This window comes from Leopardus geoffroyi, chromosome D2, assembly GCF_018350155.1.
Source record: "Leopardus geoffroyi isolate Oge1 chromosome D2, O.geoffroyi_Oge1_pat1.0, whole genome shotgun sequence".
Taxonomy (NCBI): domain Eukaryota; kingdom Metazoa; phylum Chordata; class Mammalia; order Carnivora; family Felidae; genus Leopardus; species Leopardus geoffroyi.
In genome coordinates this window covers 41,222,201-41,243,712 of record NC_059334.1, presented here as the reverse complement: position 1 = coordinate 41,243,712, position 21,512 = coordinate 41,222,201, and positions in this window count along the sequence as shown.

Here is a 21,512-nt window from a genome sequence, read left to right as displayed (position 1 = left end):
TGGCCTTTCGAAGTCACAATGTTACAGAAGTTTAGGCAGGGATTAAATGAAGGGCAGCACGTTTGAGAATGTCAACATGAGTTCATTTCTAGGTTGATTTTATTTTAATAATATGAGAATATGCAACTGTACAATTGCTTTTGAAAATTACGGTTTATTGGTGAATCGCCAGACCTATTTCCATTAAAATGAAGAACACACAGGGCTCCTGAGTGGCTCAGTGGGTTAAGCGTCTGACTCTGGCTCAGGTCATGATCTAGCGGGTTCACGGGTTTGAGCACAGCGTCCGGCTGTGTGCTGACAGCTCAGAGTCTGGAGCCTGCTTCAGATTCTGTGTCTCCCTCTCTCTCTGCCACTCGTCTGCTCACGAGCACATGCGTTCTCTCTCTCTCTCTCTCAAAAGTAAGCATTAATTTTTTTTTTTTTTAAATCAAGAACAAGAAAAGTATACTGTTATCAACTGTATTATTTATTTTTCTTGAAGTTATCCCGAAAAAATAAGATAGGAAAATAAATGAAAGATTTAACTTCTGAAAGGGAGACAAAATTTGCCAATGTTTCCGGTTGCTTCAATTATCCAACTAGAAAATCATTGAATAAAATAAAAATTTGCTTCAACTTATCAATATTGGAAGTTATAGTAGGCTGAATGTTCGAGTCCTAATCTCTGGAGCCTGTGAGTGTTATCTTATGTAAGGAAAAAAAAAAATTTGTAGATGAGATTAAATTAAGGATATTGAGATGGGGAGATTTTCCTAGATTATTTGCATAGACCCTAAATATAATCGCAAATGTCCTTATTTAATAGGAGGGAGATTTTATTATGTAAAAAGATATTGTATTGATGGGAGCAGTGGGACACAGAGAGACAGATTTGGAGATGCTAGGTTGCTGACTTTGATGACAAAGGAGATACTGTGAGACACGAGACACAAGGAAAGCTGCTGTAGAACCTGGAGGAGGAAAGGGATTCTCGCCTAGAGCTTGGAGAGAGAGCATGGCTGGCTGTTTTGCACTTCTGACCTTCAAAACTGTGAGGGAATAAATTTGTGTTGTTTATCGTAATTTGTTACAACAGCAATAGGAGATGAATACAGGAGAAAAGAGGCTCTTTTCGTAAGGTCTACAGAAAATAATCCCATATTCTGGAATGAAACTTACCATGCATATGCTTTACATAGCTTTAAAAAACTTATCTAAGAATACAAAAAAAGATAGAAGTGTAATGTTTTTTTTTCCAGTTCATTTAAAGGTTTTATTTTATTCCAATCAATATTTTCCATTTATGTTTTTTGCTTTAAAATTTAAAAAACATATTCTATATTTCATACAGAAGAAATAAATCTGGGAGAACAGGTAAGAGAAAATTTAAAGAGAAGAATTCAGGGGGAAGATCAGTGAGAAGGGGAATGTAACCTACATTGCCAAATAAATAAGTATATTCTGTTAATATAAAATAATATTTTTTTCAAACCCTGAATTCTTACAGTGCTGTGTTGAGGCAGGAATATATTTCTCAACAAAACCAGATTTTTATAGGCCAGCAACAACCTCATGTATATATATAAACACTTTAGAATCTGATAACTGTGACAGTTCAAATAAAGGAGAAATTATGAATTATTCAATAAATCATGCTGGGACAATTAGTTTTTCTCTGTGGAGAAATTATATACTCTATGCTGAAATAAATTCCAGAAAGATTAAAAAATGAAATCTGAAAATGAAACAATAAGTAAATAAGGAGACCTTTTTATAAATAAATGCAGAGACAGAAATTGTATTAGAAATATTGATATATTTGATTACTAGCAGTTAAAAATATTTTTATCTCAAAAACTGGGCAAAAATAAACAAAAGTAAAGGATATAAAGTAAGCTTGAAAGATATATTTGAGAATTTGGCAAGAAAAAGTATTTTTTAATAAGAAAATTTTGTTATATTAATAATCAACAGCTTTAATACTCCAATAAAAACGGGAGAAGGACAGAAGTAGATTGCTCAGTAAAATGTACAGAAGACTATTAAACTTTAGGAAAAATAGTTCAATCTTACTTATAATAAAAGTGTAAATTTAAATAATGAGGTTCTATTTTTCCTTCCAAATTAGTAAAGATGGTGGAAGGGGATTATACACAGTGTAGTAATTACCATTTTTATATATTTGTGTTGTAATAAGAACATAAATCAAAACCAACCTTGAAGGTAAAATTTCAAGAAATCTTTGCTCTCCTTTCTAGACTGGGCTATTGATTCATTTATTGGGTTAATGCACACAGGACAATTAACTCTTTTCCAGACAATGTTCCAGAACTTGTAGTCAAGAACTTAAAATCATTTTAGGAGTAGATACATATATATGGTTGGAGGGCAGAGAGGCAGGAAAGGTCATGTTTACAACGCAGCATAATAAATCCTGGGAGGTTGCATGGGGAGCAGTTTGTGGAAATAGAGACGCCCTCTCACAAAAGGCCGGGAAACAGTCAATGTGAGAAGGTGCTTGAATTTTGGCTAAACAGGCAAACAGAAGCTTATCAGTTAAGAAAGAGGGATGGAGGGAGGATGGCCCAATGAGGGAACTGTGATAGTTTAGGGTCATGGACACAACAGATTACCAGGCAGGATGGTTGGGTACTGATAATGATGAGTTTGGCTGGGGCAGTCATGGAATTTCTATTCGTCAAGTTTAGAAGATGTGGCTTTATTCTGTAACTCTGGGAATTTCTCCGAGAGTTTTCAACAGAAGAGTAGCAAGGGCTTGCAATGTAAAGAGAGGAGGAGAAACATGATGAATACTGGGTTTATTCCATCTGCAAGGAAGAGTTACAAACAGAAAAATGCATCTGTGCCTTTGCTGCTGTACATCCTTCCATGTGTTTATTCATGGATTCCTTTCTAAGCAAGGATTTTGGAGCTCTCATGGAATTCTTACTGAGCTCAGGAGCCCATAAGGAGGAAACCAAGGGGAGATTGAGTTCACTCACTGCCTGGGGGAAACAGACGGGGAGAAGGAAGCTGGTAAGCAGACAGGTCTCAGTAGAGGTTGACGTATACTATAACAAATGTACTCAGCTAAGAAGGCAGTGTTGGGCAAGTTTCTTTTAGGTGCAGACACAGCTATTACACATTGTTTGATCTGATGGTTCCATGTGTAAAGCAATCTGAAGGTAGAGTCCACACAAGGACCCACCTCAGCTGTGGATCTTGAACTCCTTTGAGAATGGGATGCTGGTGCGTTCACGCCACCAGGTGCTCTGACGTCTTAGAGCTTCAGCAACTCAAGCTCAGGTAGGGCTGCACTAACATTTTGTTTTTATTTTATTTTTAAATTTATTTTTATTTTATTTTTCTGAAAGAGAGACAGAGGAGTGGGGGAGTGAATCCCAAGCAGCCTCCACACTCGGCACGCAGCCCGACATGGGGCTCAATCCCACGACCCTGGAATTATGGCCTGAGCTGAAATCAAGAGTCAGATGCTCACCAGACTGAGCCACTCAGATGCCCCTGCCCTGACATTTTTAGTTTTATTGAGGAATCCAATTGATTTTTTTCTTTTACTTCCAATATTTTTTTGGACATAATTCTAGCTGTGAATCTCATTCAAAGTATAATTGAAAGTGATTATAATTTTCTTCCCGCAAGAAATAAATGGACTAAAAAAGGGAAAAGAAGAAAGCGGGGATGGAAAGAGAGTGAGGAAGGGAGGAGAAGAGAGACAAAAATAGGTGAGGGAAAGACGGAAAGAGTGAGGGTCAGGACTCTCCTTTGAACAGTTATCTGCTTCTTTGACTCTCCATTTTTCCTCCCAATGGATGTGGAATTTTTGATTGGAGTGCTGAGTGGGGCTCAGCCCTGGAGTTTGCCTGAGCTGGGAAATCCAAATAAGAGGTCTGAACAATGGTTCACATAACTCTCTGGCATGATTCAATTATTCCTGACCATCGTACTGAATCTTTTTTTTTTTTTTTTTTTAATATTTATTTATTTATTTATTTATTAGACAGAGAGAACAGAGGAGGGGCAGAGAAAAAGAGAGAGAATCCCAAGCGGGCTCTGTGCTGCCAGCACAGAGCCTGATGCTGGGCTTGGTCTCACAAATCACGAGATCATGACCTGAGCCAAAATCAAGAGTTGGTGGCTTAACCAACTGAGCTACCCAGGTGCCTCTTTTTTTTTTTTTTTTTTTTTTTTGAGAGAGAGAGAGAGTGAGGGAGGAGCAGAGGGAGAGAGAGAGAGAGTGAGGGGGAGAGAGAGAGAGAATCTTAAGCAGGCTCCATGCTGAGCGAGGAGCCCACTGCCGGGCTTGATCCCATGACCCTGAGATCATGACCTGAGCCGTAATCAAGAGTCGGATGGACTCTCAACCGACTGAGGCACCCAGGTGCCCCTGTGCTGAATCTTTTTAAAGATCATTTTACTACTTCTTAGCAGGAGCAAAATATCTTGGTCTTCGAAAAGAAAAAATGTCTCCCACCTTCATCACACTTGCAAAGTGTATTGTTTATGAGGCGAGATATAGGGAAATGGGAAATGAGAGTAAGGGGACAAGGAGAGGGGAAGAGCTTCTATTCTTGAGCTCACTGTGGCTTGCCTCTGCACCGTGACACTACTCCAGGCAAGAACGCTTCCCAGCTGCGTTCCTGCCACCTCGCCCTGTGAACAGGGCTGGCCCCATGACATTTCAACAGGAGCATTCAGATCAGACTCACATAGAGACGCTGACATTTTGCAAGTTCATCAGAAAGGCAAACTCTGTAACCCCCGGTTGTTCTTTCCAGGAGCAATATTCAGTATTCTCTGAATAGCCCAATCTAAGTGAGACAGTGGTGGTGTGTGGAAATTGAGAGAAAATGAACCAATATTTCTCATTAGAAAGGTGAAGAATTAACCCATGCCTTTATTGACTGCCTCTCATCCATGAAGCCTTCTCTAATCTGCTAGCTGGAAAGGATGTCTTACTCCAGTGAACCTAAGGAGTCCTCTCACCCGTACGCCATTTATCACTTCCTTTCCAATTTTGTATTACAGGTGTAATCCCAGGTGTACAAATCAGGTCCTAACAAAGAACAGAAAACACATTTAGCTGGGATGTTGAAAACAATTTGATGAAGTGACTATTGCAGAGGTGTGGACAGGGTTAAGGAAACCAGCAAGTGGTACTGAGGTACCTAGGGACCAACCACAGCAAGAAGCCATTACTATTTCTGTACCTGAGGGGCAAGAGTAGGAAATGGAGTTATTAGATTCAAGTGAGAGACAGAGCTATGGAAAGAGGGCTGCCTATGTCTAATTGCAGTCATAGAGCATCATAATCATTGCCAGAAACATAGTTTTTAGAGAGGGAGAAAGTGATGTCTGTGGGTGATGGGGGGAATGGAGGAGGTGGGGTGGTAAGTACCTTGAAATCTTTCTCCTCATGACCTCTCATCTCTTGCTGGTGCCTCCTATTTTCTTCTATTAATTGAACTCAATCAGAAGCCACAGGAATGGAAGCTCAGATATAACTTCCTCCAAGTCAGCCCCTGGTGGGCACAGGGTGGAGCAAAGGTGGGTGGAGAATGGGCTAGGCATGGGGGTTGGCAGACATAATTACCAGACCATCAGGAATACTCCCTTAATGCATGAAATTTGTTAAAAATCTATACAAATTCTCTTTTCTGCTAATGAGTCAGGCATACTTGTGCAGTCCATAGGGGAAGTACCGAAGGCAGAGAGAAAGGGGGAAACAGTCTTTCATGTAGCTACCGAGCATGATGATTACATTATTATAATTACATAGTTATGATCTTTATCCCACAATTTAAATGTGAGTTAATTAAGGAAGATATCCTTTCTTGGTGTATTTCTATATCTAATCCCTATACCCCTGTCTCCCACCAGTGCCATGGTCAGAGTGATTATTTTCAATATTTATCAAAAAAAAAAAAGTACTTACAGAGAAGAAACTCCTAATGTAGCATCAGTAGGAACACTGATGCTCTAGTACATAATATTTCTCTAGCTCATAGGTCAATAGAATTTGGTGGGAACATTTTGATGGGAGGGCCGTGTTTGTCATAGAAGACTCTGAAGGACACTTGAATCCTTGCAAGTATGAAGATACTTTATAGAAGAGTAAAACATAATGCATATGAAGTCAGAAAAAAATAAAACATCTCACTATGGAAACTATTTAAATAGGCACACAGGAAGTATAGAGTTGAATATTTCATTATGGGAACAAATGCCATATTTGTATCAGAGAAACAATCTTTCTAATGCTGCATTATAAACAGTTTCAAAGCACTGTCATGGAGAACAACTTAATTGGAAAAGAAAGTTAATTAGATGTCTGTCAACAAACTTGCTTGACATCTCTGAGAGTTGGGGAACACCCTTATTTTGATTGTGCTGTAGGGAAAACAAATCATTAAATAATTCCAATCAGAGAAGTAAGGGGTGGGGGAAAAACTAATAATGAACTTGAATATTGTCACACTCATAATCACTGGCAAAGAGAATTATGACTATAAGATTGTCCATTGATTGGTGGGTGATAGGTCATGGGACATGGCAGTGTTTTGACCTGACCCCCAACAAGGAGTTAGAAAAATGTGCTTCACTGACAAATAGGTTGGCGGGAATTGCTATGGTTGAATGTACAGTTTCATCTGGATAAACACATCCATGCCAGTTTCATCCAGGTAAGTGCACCTATGGTCACCAAGATTATGGTGTGTCTCCGTAAAAATGATGAGGCAGAATTATACTGTGTATTACTAGTGAGGCATTCTAGTATCAGGATATGGTCTCAGAGCAGACCTCCCACATGAGTACAGTTGTCACAGGTGGTGGTGTCTTATTGGGTGCCATTGTTGACACAATACCACACTGTACCTACAGAGTAAGTATTCTAACTAGGTAGATTGATTCCTCCCCTATTACTCCTTCTCAAGATTGTTTTAGAACTGCTAGGGTCTTTGAAATATTTTCAAAGAACTGAAGATCTTCTGTGATGGGATGGCTCCCTCTGGATATATTATAGCCACAATTACTGTTTTGGGGATGGTGGCTTGAATCTGGATAAGCCGAGATTGGTATAGAGATCACAAAACATTTGTGGTCACTGCTACTTGTTATGGTCTCTAAGATCCTAAGAAAACATTCAGTTTCATAATGAAGCCTGTCCAGGGATGTACTGGATACATAATTTGGAAAACAATTGGGATAGCTAATGGAACAACAACAACAAAAAAAAAGGTAGGATCTGAGATCTCAGGGGGAGAAAGAAAGGATTCTTTTCTTCCCTTCCCCCATCTTTCCTTTCTGCTTATCTCTTTATGTTGAACTCACTTGCTGTTGCAAAGAAGCTTTCTCTGTGGGGCTGGGCTGGGTGTTTGACAGGAGACTTAAACTTAGAGAAGCTTAGAGAACCATGAACTCTTAGTGAGAGAGAAAATGTATTACTCAGAAATTCTGGAAGAAAAGTCCTGGGAAGGATTCTGATTGTCTGGACTTAGCCTTGAGACCATCCCTCAAAGTACGCTTATGGAGAGGCAGTGAAGTATTCATGTCGGGATGGAGAGGAGTGATGGGCAACGTCACGGCTGACATTGCACAACGTATCATGGTGTAAGTGGAGGGTCTATTCTGCAATTTCAGGGGTCCTTTTTCCTTTTCAAAGAATATCTTAAAAAGGAATTCTCTTGTATAAAATATGAAACTTTATTTAATAAAAACACATCCCAAGAATTCTTACTGTTTCAGGTATGTCTTGAGACTTTCCTTTTTGGTGATTTAGTCAACTATGAGAGTGATTAGTCAAATCACCCATCAGCCCCCTTTAGGTGAAAGTAAGCAGCTGACCACTTTTATTAAAGAAAAGTTATAGGTAAGCCCTTTAGATGATAGCCTTTAGATGATACTTGCTCCCTGTGTTGACACATGGGTCCTACAGCCCAGAGAAATCAGGAAGGACCTGTTGGGCAGATGTACCAGCTAGAAGTGGCAGCAGCTGTCATAGTGACCTTTAGAACTTTCCTGTAGCTCTGTCTCTGTGAGGATCAAACACAATCCTCCCCAGAGTCAACCTTTGACTTTCTCACATCTGTTGTATTTAACATATGGAATGCCCCACACCTCCCCTAATTGCTACATCTCCATCAAAGCCTAGCTCACTCTTGTCTATCATCAGTCCTTTCAGAACTCTGGACTTCTCCCTCTGAATTCTGGAGTCACTTTATTCTCTTCTGTCTTTCGTTGGAGTAATTTGTATTCCTGTCTCACAGTACTCCACCCCCACCCCACAAATGTATTGTTCTTGAGTCCCTTTCTATGTATTATCTTTCTTCCAGCTAACAGCATGACAGATGTTTGAGGGGGAAATCTATGGACTGTTGCTTTTCTTTAATTTCTTTTTTTTTTTTAAGTTTATTTTTTTATTTTGAGAAAGAGAGAGAGAGAGTAAGTAGGAGAGGGCAGAGGGATAGGGAGAGAGAAAATCCCAAGCAGACTATGCACCGACAGGACGGGGCTTGAACCCACTAACCATGAGATCGTGACCTGAGCCAAGGTCAGATGCTCAACTGACTGAGCCACCCAGATGCCCCAACTTTTCTCTAATTTCTTTAGTGATTCCTTGTCTATTTCCCACTGGAATGTCCAATTTATGTTTTGAACATGAAGATGAAGGGAGTGCTCCCCCAGCTTTCGTGTGACCAAACTATAGCAACGGTTTGCTTTGTCCGTTTATTCTACCCTGGTATACTCTTTCCTTCTTGAGGCTGTGTTTTATGGTCTCCAGGTTGAAGCTGCTCATGCTGAAATGAGCCACCCGAGCATTGGAAATATTACTGAAGTTCAGTCTGCTAACTTCATAGGATTTCTCCTTCTAGACTGAGAGAGGTTAATCAAGTCAGCCTCAGAGGGCAAACCTTTAATCATTCACTGAACCTACGTGGCTTACCAGTCCAGGTGTAATAGGGATAGTCCTGGCTTGCCCATGTATCTCCTTTCATGCTCAAAATTGTCCCAATTTGGATAATAAATTATATGGTCACCCTGCCTAACGTTAGGGCAGTGTGGAAAAGCCATCCACAAAAGCACTTCAATGCCAGTCAGGCCTGAAGTGTATGGTGTGGCCCGGCAGGGCTTTGGTTCTGTTCTCCGCCAGGCTAAGGACACAGAGTTCTGCTTCAGGATCTAAAGAAAAGAACCCCTCATTCAGAACCCGGTACAATGTTCTGCCAAGTATGTTCCAGCCAAGAATGTCTGGATTTGATACTGACAGATCCTTACCAAGCACATCACTTTTCTCCAAGGGCTTTATCTTGATTAGGTTTTAGGGTTTCCAAACTTGGATAAACTGAACACCCAAGATATTTAATTGGCCTTCCATTTTCATGCATTTTATAATTTCGACTTTAGGGGAAAATCTTCATCTGTTGAAGGAGAAAAGTAATAACTGCTCACCTGAATATGGTCTTTTTGAAGGTGGAAGTTCAACTTTAACAGTACCTAAAATATAGCACTGGTTCAGGGAATGTGAACTGATAAAAATGAATTTTTTTCCCTCTCAAGGTAATGACTAAGTCATAGTCTGAACATTTGTAAATGACATCTTTCAGGCTGACTCAGTTATATTTCATTATCTAGAAAATATGTTTTTAATTTTGAAATGAACATTTCTGACCTTGATTTGTTCCCTTTTGTAGATAAAATAGCTTGAATCTTTTTAAAGTTATAAACTTATGTTTTCTGAAGCTATGCGGGGTTTTGTTTTTGTTTTTGTTTTTGTTTTTTAAGGAACTGTGTTTAGTTGGGCTTACTTCTCTGAACATGTATTAATAATCTTGTTTTCTTGAGTCTTTTCATGTACCTGGTGATTTTCCACAATTTCTATTTTCTTTTGTTATTATTATTATTGTTATTTATTTTTGAAAGACAGAGAGAATGTGCACACCTGTGCGAGCAGGGGAGGGGTAGAGAGGGAGGAAGACAGGATCTGAAGCGGGCTCTCCTCTGACAGCAGAGAGCCAGATGTGGGGCTCAAACCCATGAACCATGAGATCATGACCTGAGCTGAAGTTGGATGCTTAACCAACTGAGTCAACCGGGCGCCCCTCCATAATTTGTATTTTCAAATCTCAAATCTTTTTTCACAATATACAAGTATAGTGTAATACTGAGATTTGAGATGAGTTCTCTCATGTTATGTTTATATCCTGATGGAGAGAGAAGGACAACATTTAGACCCACTCAAGTTATACTTGTCTAACTTAGGACCCCAGTTGCTTTTGGGAAGTGTGAAGAACTTAGAGCTGGGAAAAATGCCTCTTTGAGGAGCACGGAGGCTATGTCAGAGAAGTTTCATATAAGTCATTTGTTGTAGTCCTTGCAGTCGACTGATGAAGTGCCCACTTGTCTACTGACATTAGAGGTCTCATTATGAAGCAGCCACCACATGCGCCTTCACAGTTTAGTACCTGTATCAGCTGTTTTGGGAAGCCCCAGTTGTTGGTACATTTGATTAAGTTGCTGGCTGAAGGCCCTCCCTCACCTCAACTCCTGTTGTTTGAGTTAGGGACATCAGCTGACTTCCTCTGGCTAATGAGTCTTTTTATTCTGTGTTTGATAAACTTTTCCTTTGTATGTAATAGTAAGTTAGCCTTTCCTTTGGTGGTCTTCGGCTATCACTAATTTCAGCATTAATAATAATATAATAATAATCAACAAATAATTATCACTGAATTAATTACTAATATGGTTAACTGGACCAGCGGTCATATATTGTTCTTGGTAAGGGCTAAGCAGTGTGTTACCAAGAGCTTGATGAAGTAGATTGCAGGTATCCAGATTTTACAGATGAGGAAAAGTGAGATACTAAATAATCTCCTGCATTCACACTGCTACTAAATGACAGAGCATGGGTTCTATTGAGGGCAATGTGGAACTAAAATCCATGGATATATCCACTGGCACATTGATGATTTTTTCTGGCTTACAAAGGAAAAACATTATCTTGAATTTTTACAAACTGTTGTCCATGTCAATGGGAAATTGGATGTGTTCAGTGAGTTAAACATGTTATGTAAGGGCAACAATTTGACTCTAAACTCTACCTTTCCCTTCTTACAATTTTCTCTCAAATACCATTCAGTGAGGCCGTCAAAGGCAGATCCTCTATTCAAGACACTGAGTCCCTTGAATACTGAGAGGTACATACCGGTAAGAACTTTATTACATTTTTGTCATCCCTGCCAGACCTAGCCCAGCATGTACCAGCCTGGACTTCCCAGCATCATGCTCCATACCAGATGGTGAGTGAGATAAGAAATCAGCCTGCATCGGCCTCACACCATGGACCGGGGAGTGGACTGAGCCTTGGATATGCTTGTAATAACTACATGAGGGCCGCCCTTTTAAAATAAAGTCAGATTGTCCAGAGGCAAAGAAGGACTCTGCAGCCAGTCCATCATGCCTCCGTGTTTTTCTTAGTTCTTGCCATTTTCTGTCTCTGTGATAATGAATCTAAGATACTCTTTTTGTCTCTGACTTCCTGCATTCTTTAGTTCTCTCCTTGTCAAGAATCTTTATCACAAATAAACGATGTTGGTTCTTGGTGAAAAGTGTTCTTAGACAAAATATTTGCTAATAGATTAAATTTAAGTATATATGCAGAAAGGAAGTGCCTTGCCCAATTTTAATCTGTATATGATTTTTTAACCTCATCTATTCCTTGTCAGCATATCATTTCCATTGTACTTTTTGATTACTAACTTTGCCTTGCTTGTGATTGGTACGAAGATGGTGCAGTATAAATCTAAACTGAATGACGTGCTCAAGGAAATGTCCTGGGACTTGATACATGGACCATGTGATTGCCAAGTTCTGTGTATGGTCAGCCTATATAATGCCTACAGTTTTGTCTTTACCTTTATATGTACCAACTTGCGACACAACATGTGCATTGTGTTCCTCTGATTTATTAGAATTACTTTTTTTACAGGGGGGGAAGGAATCGCTCCTATCACCTCCAGATCAAGTGATAAAACTACCCCCCCCACAAGACTTAGGAGCTTCCTGTTTGCCCTCCACCCCCGATCAGACAGCGTCATCCTTCAGAAATAATTACCTGCTGTACTTGTGCATATCCTTCTTGTACTTTTCATTATGTTATGACCCTGCACAATCACTTGGATGATCATAAAGAGGAAACTGAGAGTCAAAGCTGGAGAGGACATGTGTAAGTGTAAGTTTAAGTGGTTAAGTGTATAAAAGTGAAGTTTGGGAATTAGCCCTGGTGTCGCCTACTATCTGAGTGTTCTTAGGTAAGAAACTTCACTCTCTGAGCCCCATGGCACATAGAACTGGCATACTGAGAACAACTACTCTATTATGATAGAGCAAAGCAGATGAAAGTATAGCATACAGTAGTATATGACACATTGTAGAATTAGTACTGGTCCATCATCCTGTACCTTTTACTTGGATATCCACATGTATCTGAAAGCCAAAGGCATTTTGCGACTCATTTGGTAGAAATCTTGATATAAACATATGTGAAGATATTTATGGCCTTTATCACTCTTCGTGTGAATATACATATGTGATTCTGCAGAAATATTAATATATCTGAGGTTTATTACCTGAGGCACCCATGGGACCGTAATGTCATATACGGTGTACATACCATGAGACGTCTCTAAAATCCACGAGCCTCCAATTCTGATTTGGTTTTGACAAGGAATGTTGACTAGTGTTAGCTCTCTACATAATTCTCATGGGTGAGGGATAGGAGGGTACTGAAAAAAAAGGAAAGTTAAGGGACAGGTCTGAAGAGGAAATTATGAGAAATAGATCAAGAACGAAGAAGAAAAGCCTTCTGAATGCTCAGAACTTGCTTGAATAGAACCTTTGCAGCACAGTTGTCAAGGGTATTGGAATGGCTTGAAAGGATGTGGGAAGGGAGCTCTTGACATGTGTGCTTGTGATCTCAGGCATTGCCTAACTATAACTGACGGAGATGTGAAGTCACTTGGATTTCATCTTTTGAAAGTGATTGAGTCTGATTTTTATGTTACTCTAGGTCTAGTTAATGGTGAAATTCTAAGGCAAATGTCTACACTGAAGCAACAATATGCCTTTACATTATATGTTGTCTCTTCTGAGTAAAAGTAAATCACCTTTTCTGAATATTAATAATTTTGTATTGGTGTTGCTTTCTTTAGTCTAGGCTTCTGTAGGTTTCTATGTCTGTGTATAAGTTGTAAAATAATCCTGGTAGTATTACTAGGGAGAGTTAGTCCAGATAATTTTTGTAATCTCAGCAATTGAGTGTTTCATTTAACTCCTGGGAACACATAGGAGAAATGAGATGCCAAACAGATTCATGTAAATATTTGTAATTTTATATAGTGATGATTCACTGAGGGCACTAGAGGAAGGATCTGGTTTATACTGTGCTGCTAGCCTATGGACCCACCATTTAAGAGGCTAGGAATGAACTCTCCACATCGCTGTTCTGCCAGAAGTTCTTAGAGATGTTGCTTCCCCAAATTCTCTTTTGGGGACTAGACTGGTCCACTTATGGCTCCCTGGAATGCTCAGAAGACAGTGAAAATGTGAAAATAGTTACACAAATAGAAAATAGGAAGCTGAGAGAATGGTACAACTGACGGATTGGGGCTGGATATAAAGGCCTCAGACCTTTGATGGTTAATAACTGGCATCTGGATATTGAGTGGATCTTCTCCGGGACCACACGGTGTTTTCTTCTCCTTGGATATGCCCTACAAGACGTTCACTTCCCATCGTCTTGAACTCTATCGACAGCAGGGAGCTTACCAACTCATGGCAGCCTTATCCAAACTGGAACAATTCTGACTGGCTACTGAACAGTCTTTCTCCATATAAAGATAGAATAAACATACCTGTAAATTTCCGGATTTCATCTTAGTTTGTTGTGTGAGGGCATGTGTGAGGCTTTGTTTATATTGTGATTTTCTGTGAGGTTGCTTTCCTCAGACAGGCAGTAACTGTAATTTTTAAGAACGGTGGCATGAACATCGTATAAACCGATTTTACCACTTCTTGGCATTACCACCTTCAGCAACCCACTTAAGTACTCTCAGCCTGAACAGTAATAATGCTAATCTTGCGGAGCCACGTGAATATTAAATGAAATAATGCACACAAAACGTATCGAGTACATAATATAGATGAAGGACCTGGAATGTAGTAATCAATATCTGAGAGTTCTTCATAGTGTGATCATACAAGCACACTATCCCCTTTCTTCATAAAGTCTCTTCTACAGGAAGATACATCCTCCTACAATGGTAAGAAATGCTGCTTCTCTTAAACAATTTTTTTCATCTCACCCCTGCAGGGAGACTTCTTGTATGGACTTAGGCTTCTTGAATACAGTTGCTGGCTGCTAATTCGATGGGTCAGTTAGAAGACTAGAAAGCAGCAGAAACACTTATGTATAAAGGCAAAATTAGCATGTGTCCAGAACTTGCGGCATACAGAACAAGACCTGTATTTTTTTTTTTTTTTATTTCGCGTATAAGGAAAATAAGGGAGCTTGATTTCCTTAGCTAAAGAAATCTAGACCCGTGCAGGAACATATTAACTGTCTTAGATCATTTAACAATGGGAACCTGAAAGAGTCTGAAAAGAAAACTAAACTAAAATCTTCAAGTCAATAGCCTGCAGGAACTTGGGATACCGTTTAGGGCAGGCTGCTTAAAGGTTGCGATCGCTGTAGAGGAACACACATCAACCGTGCATGGAATTTCACAGTAGGTATGTCCTCATTACCATCAACACAATGGAAAGTTGTTTTATGTCATTTGTTACTCTTGAAGGATTTCCAGGACAGAATGTCCAAAGTCCCTGGTCACATGGCAGAAAGAAACCAAATTTAGTGAACCAATGTTGCTAAAAATCGATACCAATCTGGGGCACCCGGGTGGCTCAGTTGGTTAAGCATCCGACTTTGGCTCAGGTCGTGATCTCATAGTCCGTGGGTTTGAGCCCTGCATCGGGCTCTGTGCTGACAGCTCAGAGTCTGGAGCCTGCTTCAGATTCTGTGTCTCCCTTTCTCTCTGCCCTTTCCCGCTCATGCTCTGTCTCTGTCTCTCTCTCTCTCAAAAATAAATGAACATTAAAAAAAAAATGATACCAATCCTATGTGTCACTGGTCCAGTAATCATCAGTTTACAAAGTACATCACTGGTTAAGGTCTAATTTCCTCTATTTGTCTCTAAACTCATGTTCGTAGCCAGGACTGTTAGATTAGATGATGTGGGAGTGGGGGAGGAAGGAGAGTCATGTGAGTGTGACTGGGGACCTGAATCTTTACAACTAGGGTAATAAAATTTTTGTACCACACAGGCACATTCCCCTTCAGTGAATTCCATTGGATAAAGACTTTTTATCTGAATTTCACTTTTATTCACTAAGTATATTCTTTGCAACAATCCCGTAAAATATTTTATTCCCGTTTTAGAGAGGAGAAAATTGAGTTGGTTCAGAGGGTTTTGAGTGATTTGTCAAAAGGACACATTGGGTAGGCTAGACCTGGATTTCAGATCTCAGTACTCTCTTATTGCTGAGTCTTTTTTTTTTTTTCTTATTGCTGAGTCTTAAAGTTTGGTTTCTCTTTCATTATTATATATTTCCACTTCTGTTATATCACTGTGTTGCTCAGATGTGAGAATTATTATTATTTTTTTTTTATAGAAAGGTTTTTTTTTTTTTTCAACGTTTATTTTTGGGACAGAGAGAGACAGAGCATGAACGGGGGAGGGGCAGAGAGAGAGGGAGACACAGAATCGGAAACAGGCTCCAGGCTCTGAGCCATCAGCCCAGAGCCCGACGCGGGGCTCGAACTCACGGACCGCGAGACCGTGACCTGGCTGAAGTCGGACGCTTAACCGACTGCGCCACCCAGGCGCCCCGAGATGTGAGAATTATTAATACATATATTTATATAGTGCTTCTCTGGCGGTATAGAGAACATAACAGCCTCTTAATTCCTACTACTTCCTTTTATGGGAGGGTGGTTTTAGAGATTAAATAACAGACATGTATTTTAGACACTCAGTCTTATGTCCAGGTATTGTATAACAAAAGAATTTGCCTGATCTTTATCTATAATTCCTGGAAGGGGTACCCTAAACCTTGGAATTGCTTGTTTGAAAGGAGTGTCTTTGTTATTCATGGTGGACCCCTCAGACCACATCTGATTTTGTGCTAACAAAATGATCCAGGATGGGGCCTGATTCTGCCAGAAAATCTAAATGATTAGAGGTTTGGATCTTTGAACTTTTTTTTTTTTTTTTTATGAGGAGCTTTGAGCCCCGTGATGTCAGCCAAACTCCAGAGAGGGGAAAGGGCTAGAGACAGTTCAATCTCATGGCCAGTGATTCGGTCAATGATGCCTACATAATGAATGCACCCCCACTTTCCCCCCTTCCCCCCAAAGAAACACCAGACAGCTAGGCTTGGGTGAGGTTCCTGGCTGGTAATAGACTTCAACGTGCTGGGCAGGTGACGTGACTCCCCAGTGAGTAGACAGAGAAGTTTTCATTGGGACTTTCCCAGACCTTGCCCTTTGCATCTCTCCTTTTGGCGAGTCCTCATTTGTATCCTTCCTTCTGTAGTCAAACTGTGATTGTAAATATAGTCGACGTTTGGACAACACATGTTTGAATTGTGCAGGGCCCGCTTAAATGTGGATTTATTTTTTTCAACGTTTATTTATTTATTTATTTTTTTGGGACAGAGAGAGACAGAGCATGAACGGGGGAGGCGCAGAGAGAGAGGGAGACACAGAATCGGAAACAGGCTCCAGGCTCTGAGCCATCAGCCCAGAGCCTGACGCGGGGCTCCAACTCACTGACCGCGAGATCGTGACCTGGCTGAAGTCGGACGCTTAACCGACTGCGCCACCCAGGCGCCCCTTAAATGTGGATTTAAAAAATACACTACAATATTTTACAATACTGTAAATGTATTTTCTCGTCCTTAAGTTTTCTTAAAAGTTTCTTTTCTCTAGCTTACTTTATTGTAAGGATACAGTATATAACGCATATAACACAAAACCTGTGTGTTAAGTGACTGTTTATGTTATTGATGAGGCTTCAGTCAACCGTAGACCGTTAGTAGTTAACTTTTGACAAAAGTTAAATGTGGATTTTGTACTGTGTGAGGGGTCAGTGCCCCTAATGCTCACATTATTCAAGGGCCAACTGGGTAGCATTTTATGAGTCCTGTGAGTCATTCTAACAAATCAGCAAAACAGTGACGATGGAAACACCCAAATTTGTAGCCAGTTGGCCAGAAGTAGGACTAGTCTGGGAACCCTCAAGCTTGTGTGTTGTGTCTGAAATTAGGGCAATTTTGTGGAGGACTGTAACATTAATTTGTGAAGTTTGGTTGAACACTGAGCAGTTAGTGTCAGATTTGCATTGCACCTAGGTACCATTTCCCCCTTTCTTTGTATTCTTTTTATTGAAGTATGGTTGACATACGATGTTACATTAGGTTCAAGTGTACAACACAGTGACTGAACAAGTCTATACATCGTGCTCTGCTCGCCTTGCTAAGTGTTACTATTTGTCACCATACGATGTTATTACAGTGTTATTGACTATACGTGACGTTTCCCATTTTGAACTATGATGCTTTGATGGAAGCCTCAGGACCAGATACAACCACTGAATAGAAAATACTATAACACAAGCAAGACATGGCAGTCAATATGGCACTCAGCTCAGAATCACTGAATACCTTCCTTAGGCTGTAACAGTTGAAGCTGCTTTAAAATGAATTTAACAGGGGCGCCTGGGTGGCGCAGTCGGTTAAGCGTCCGGCTTCAGCCAGGTCACGATCTCGCGGTCCATGAGTTCGAGCCCCGCGTCGGGCTCTGGGCTGATGGCTCAGAGCCTGGAGCCTGTTTCCGATTCTGTGTCTCCCTCTCTCTCTGCCCCTCCCCTGTTCATGCTCTGTCTCTCTCTCTGTCCCAAAAATAAATAAACGTTGAAAAAAAAATTAAAAAAAAATGAATTTAACAGAAGGAGAAGAAAGAAACAATAAACTCCTTACACAATGGGTTAGCTTACATGGAAATGATCAATAAAAGCTGCTTTTCCATTGGAATAAGAATGTGACGTGGCTTGAGTTATGATCTAGATTTTGTAGGAAAAAAAATAACCAAAAAAGAAAGACTTGAAGACCTCATCTTCATGAGGAAGTATCAGGTCCTTGATTATGCCAGACTGTTTTGTGTAAGTACCTAAGGGTGGTAGGTAAGAAAACTCCATCCCACGAAACTTTTATATATTTCAGAAAAGCACGGGCATGGATTTTTAGATACCAGTCTTAAGAAACATTTCTCCTTACTGTTTATTGGCTGTACGTATGATTTTTTTATTTTTATTTATTTATTTATTTATTTATTTATTTATTTATTTGTTTATAAATTTTTTAACATTTATTATTTTTGAGAGCTAGAGGGAGAGACAGAGTGTGAGTGAGGGAGGGGCAGAGAGAGAGGGAGACACAGAATCCGAAGCAGGCTCCAGGCTCTGAGCTGTTAGCACAGAGCCCGATGTGGGGCTCGAACCCACGGACCGCGAGATCATGACCTGAGATGAAGTAAGCCGCTTAACTGACTAAGCCATCCAGGCGCCCTAAGTATGTATGGTTTTTTTAAATAATTTTTTTCCAAAATCATTTCTAAGACTTGTCACGAATTTAATACCTCAATGATTAAAATTTGTCGAAAAGGGACAATATGATTATTCTCTGGTATTAGGGACAATCATAATACAATACGACACTGATGATTGATGGAGATTAAGTTACAGTAGTAATTGAGATCAATCAACATTTCTTTCTGTACTAGGTAATTTTGTTGCCAGTTTTCTACCCATGTGGAGGCAGCATATCTAATAGAACAAGCATTCACGCTGATATTTCCTGGAGAAGGGTGAGAGACATATGGAGCAGATTCATCCTGGTTACCAGAATCTGAAGCAGAGATCCTCCAACTACCTGCAAATGAACAGTGAGAAGGAAAGCTCTCCATCAACCTCAGCCTAGATCAGCCAATCCCCAGATGCTTACGGTGATTGTTGTTCCCAGTCACTATTTTGGAGAAATTTATTACAGAGCAATTGCTGATTAATATGTATCTTGAACACTTGAAGCATGTTGTTTATTTCACCAAAATTTCAAGTTGCAGTAACTTCCATTGTAACTTAAATTGCAGTGGTTTTACATTACATTCACTTCATGTATCTAAAATTTAAAACTACGTGCCATCCATTAAAGATTTATTTAGTCTCAGTTACTGAAGACATGTCACAGGTCAAAGAGATAAATAAAAAATCAATTACATACTATTTAGAAAATGAAAAAAATATAATTCTCCGTATCTTATGAAAAGTAGACAAAGATACGCAGAAAAAGATATAGTTGTACATGCTGTTGATATTAACCGAGAAAGAGATACTATAAATACACACAAATAAGTATCAAAGTGAATAAAAATATGACAGAAAGAATTCACATCAAACTTTAATAGGACTTACTGCTATGGAGGGAGAGTAGTTGGATATGGGGTTGGTAGAAATGGGGAAGAAGATATAATTTGGTAATGTTTGAGTTGTTCTCAAATACAGTATTTAGGTATTATAGTTTTTTTTTTTAATTCTTTTTTTATATTTATTTATTTATTTTGAGAGAAAGAGAGAGACAGAGGACAAGTGGGGAAGGAGCAGAGAGAGAGGGAGACACAGAATCTGAAGCAGGCTCCAGGCTGTCAGCACAGAACCCGACGCAGGGCTCAAACTCATAAACCGTGGGATCCTGACCTGAGCTGAAGTCAGTCACTTAACCAACTGAGCCACCCAGGCTCTCCATAGTTATTGTATGGCTTTAAAAAGAAGCCAAAGGGGCGCCTGGGTGGCTCAGTCGGTTAAACGGCCGACTTCAGCCCAGGTCACGATCTCACAATCCGTGAGTTCGAGCCCCGCGTCGGGCTCTGGGCTGATGGCTCAGAGCCTGGAGCCTGCTTCCGATTCTGTGTCTCCCTCTCTCTCTGCCCCTCCCCCATTCATGCTCTGTCTCTCTCTGTCTCAAAAATAAAACGTTAAAAAAAATAAAAAAAAGAAGCCAAAATATTAGGGTTTGTTATCTTTAGGCATTTTAACCATAATTATATGTATTTTTTGTTTTTATGTGTTTTAGTTTGGGTTCTCCTGAAAGCAGACCCTGAGAAAAATACTTGCAATCAGTGCTTTGGGGAAGTGAAACTAGGAGCCAGACTGAGGGCAGAGCAAGAAAAAGCTGATATAAAGACACCGCTGTGAGCAACACGTGCTCTATTTCACTGCAGCCACCTGAAAAGTATTCAGAATGTCTTCCAGACGGGTGGGAGACTGGAAGCTATATCTACTACCTTCTTTGGTTGAGGCTTGACTGCAGGGGTATTAACTTCCCTATGTTCTAGGTCATGGTTAAACTAGAGCTAAGTGGATTATTCCAAGGTTGGAGAAGTTCTAGGGCCAAAATCAGAGAAACACACCTTGGATACTTTTGGATGATAAAACAAGGTAAATCTGAGCTTGAATGGATCTGTCAAGGGCAGCTATGACTATAATCAGTGATGGTTCACGGGGATGTGATCCAGCGCTCCGTTCCATTACAATGTTTCTTTTGTTTACTTGTTCTTTGTAAAGGGAAATAAAATTTATTCTAAAAACCTCTTGATAAAATACCCAGTTACAGGAAGGAAGGATTATTGGAAGTATTTTTAGTGTTTGCATTCACAGCGCCATCCATTTAAATATCTTACTGCAAACTTGAGAATTGCCTCAAATATCTACATATTTTATAAATTGATTGTAAGGTCATTAATTAAATACACTGACAGGGAAATATAGGCTTGGCAAGATACAATGCCTAATGATGGATCATTTTGAAAACCACTACTAAATACAAATGCTAAATCTAAAATGTTAAGAAAAACACAATTAGATCTTTTGTTGTTTGTATTCTATTACTTTATTCAGAAATTCTTCACTGGTTGGAACTATTTTCATTTTTTGCTGTATAGCTCTCCAAATGGGAATGACCAACCCAGCAACCTATATTGTCCTTGATCTGAAAAAGAAAGTTGTAGGACAGAACATCTCTTCATGACCTCAGGACTCTTTTAGCACTGACTTTTTTCTGTTTCCCCATCTCCCAACAACCAGTCTTCATGTGCATTTTTTTTCATTTTTATTTTGATATAGTCATTTATACATCTACTTATTTATTCAACCAACCAATGTCTATTGAATTCTCCCTGTATTCCCGGTACTCTAAGAGGTGAGGTTAAATGGTGACTAAGATAGACCTGGAAACAATCTTCACAGATCTCTAAGCTTTTAACAGGCGGAACAATCTTATGAATTATCTTTCTGATTTGACACGGAATTGTTTATCTAACATACCACCTTGGCTCTTCTTGACTA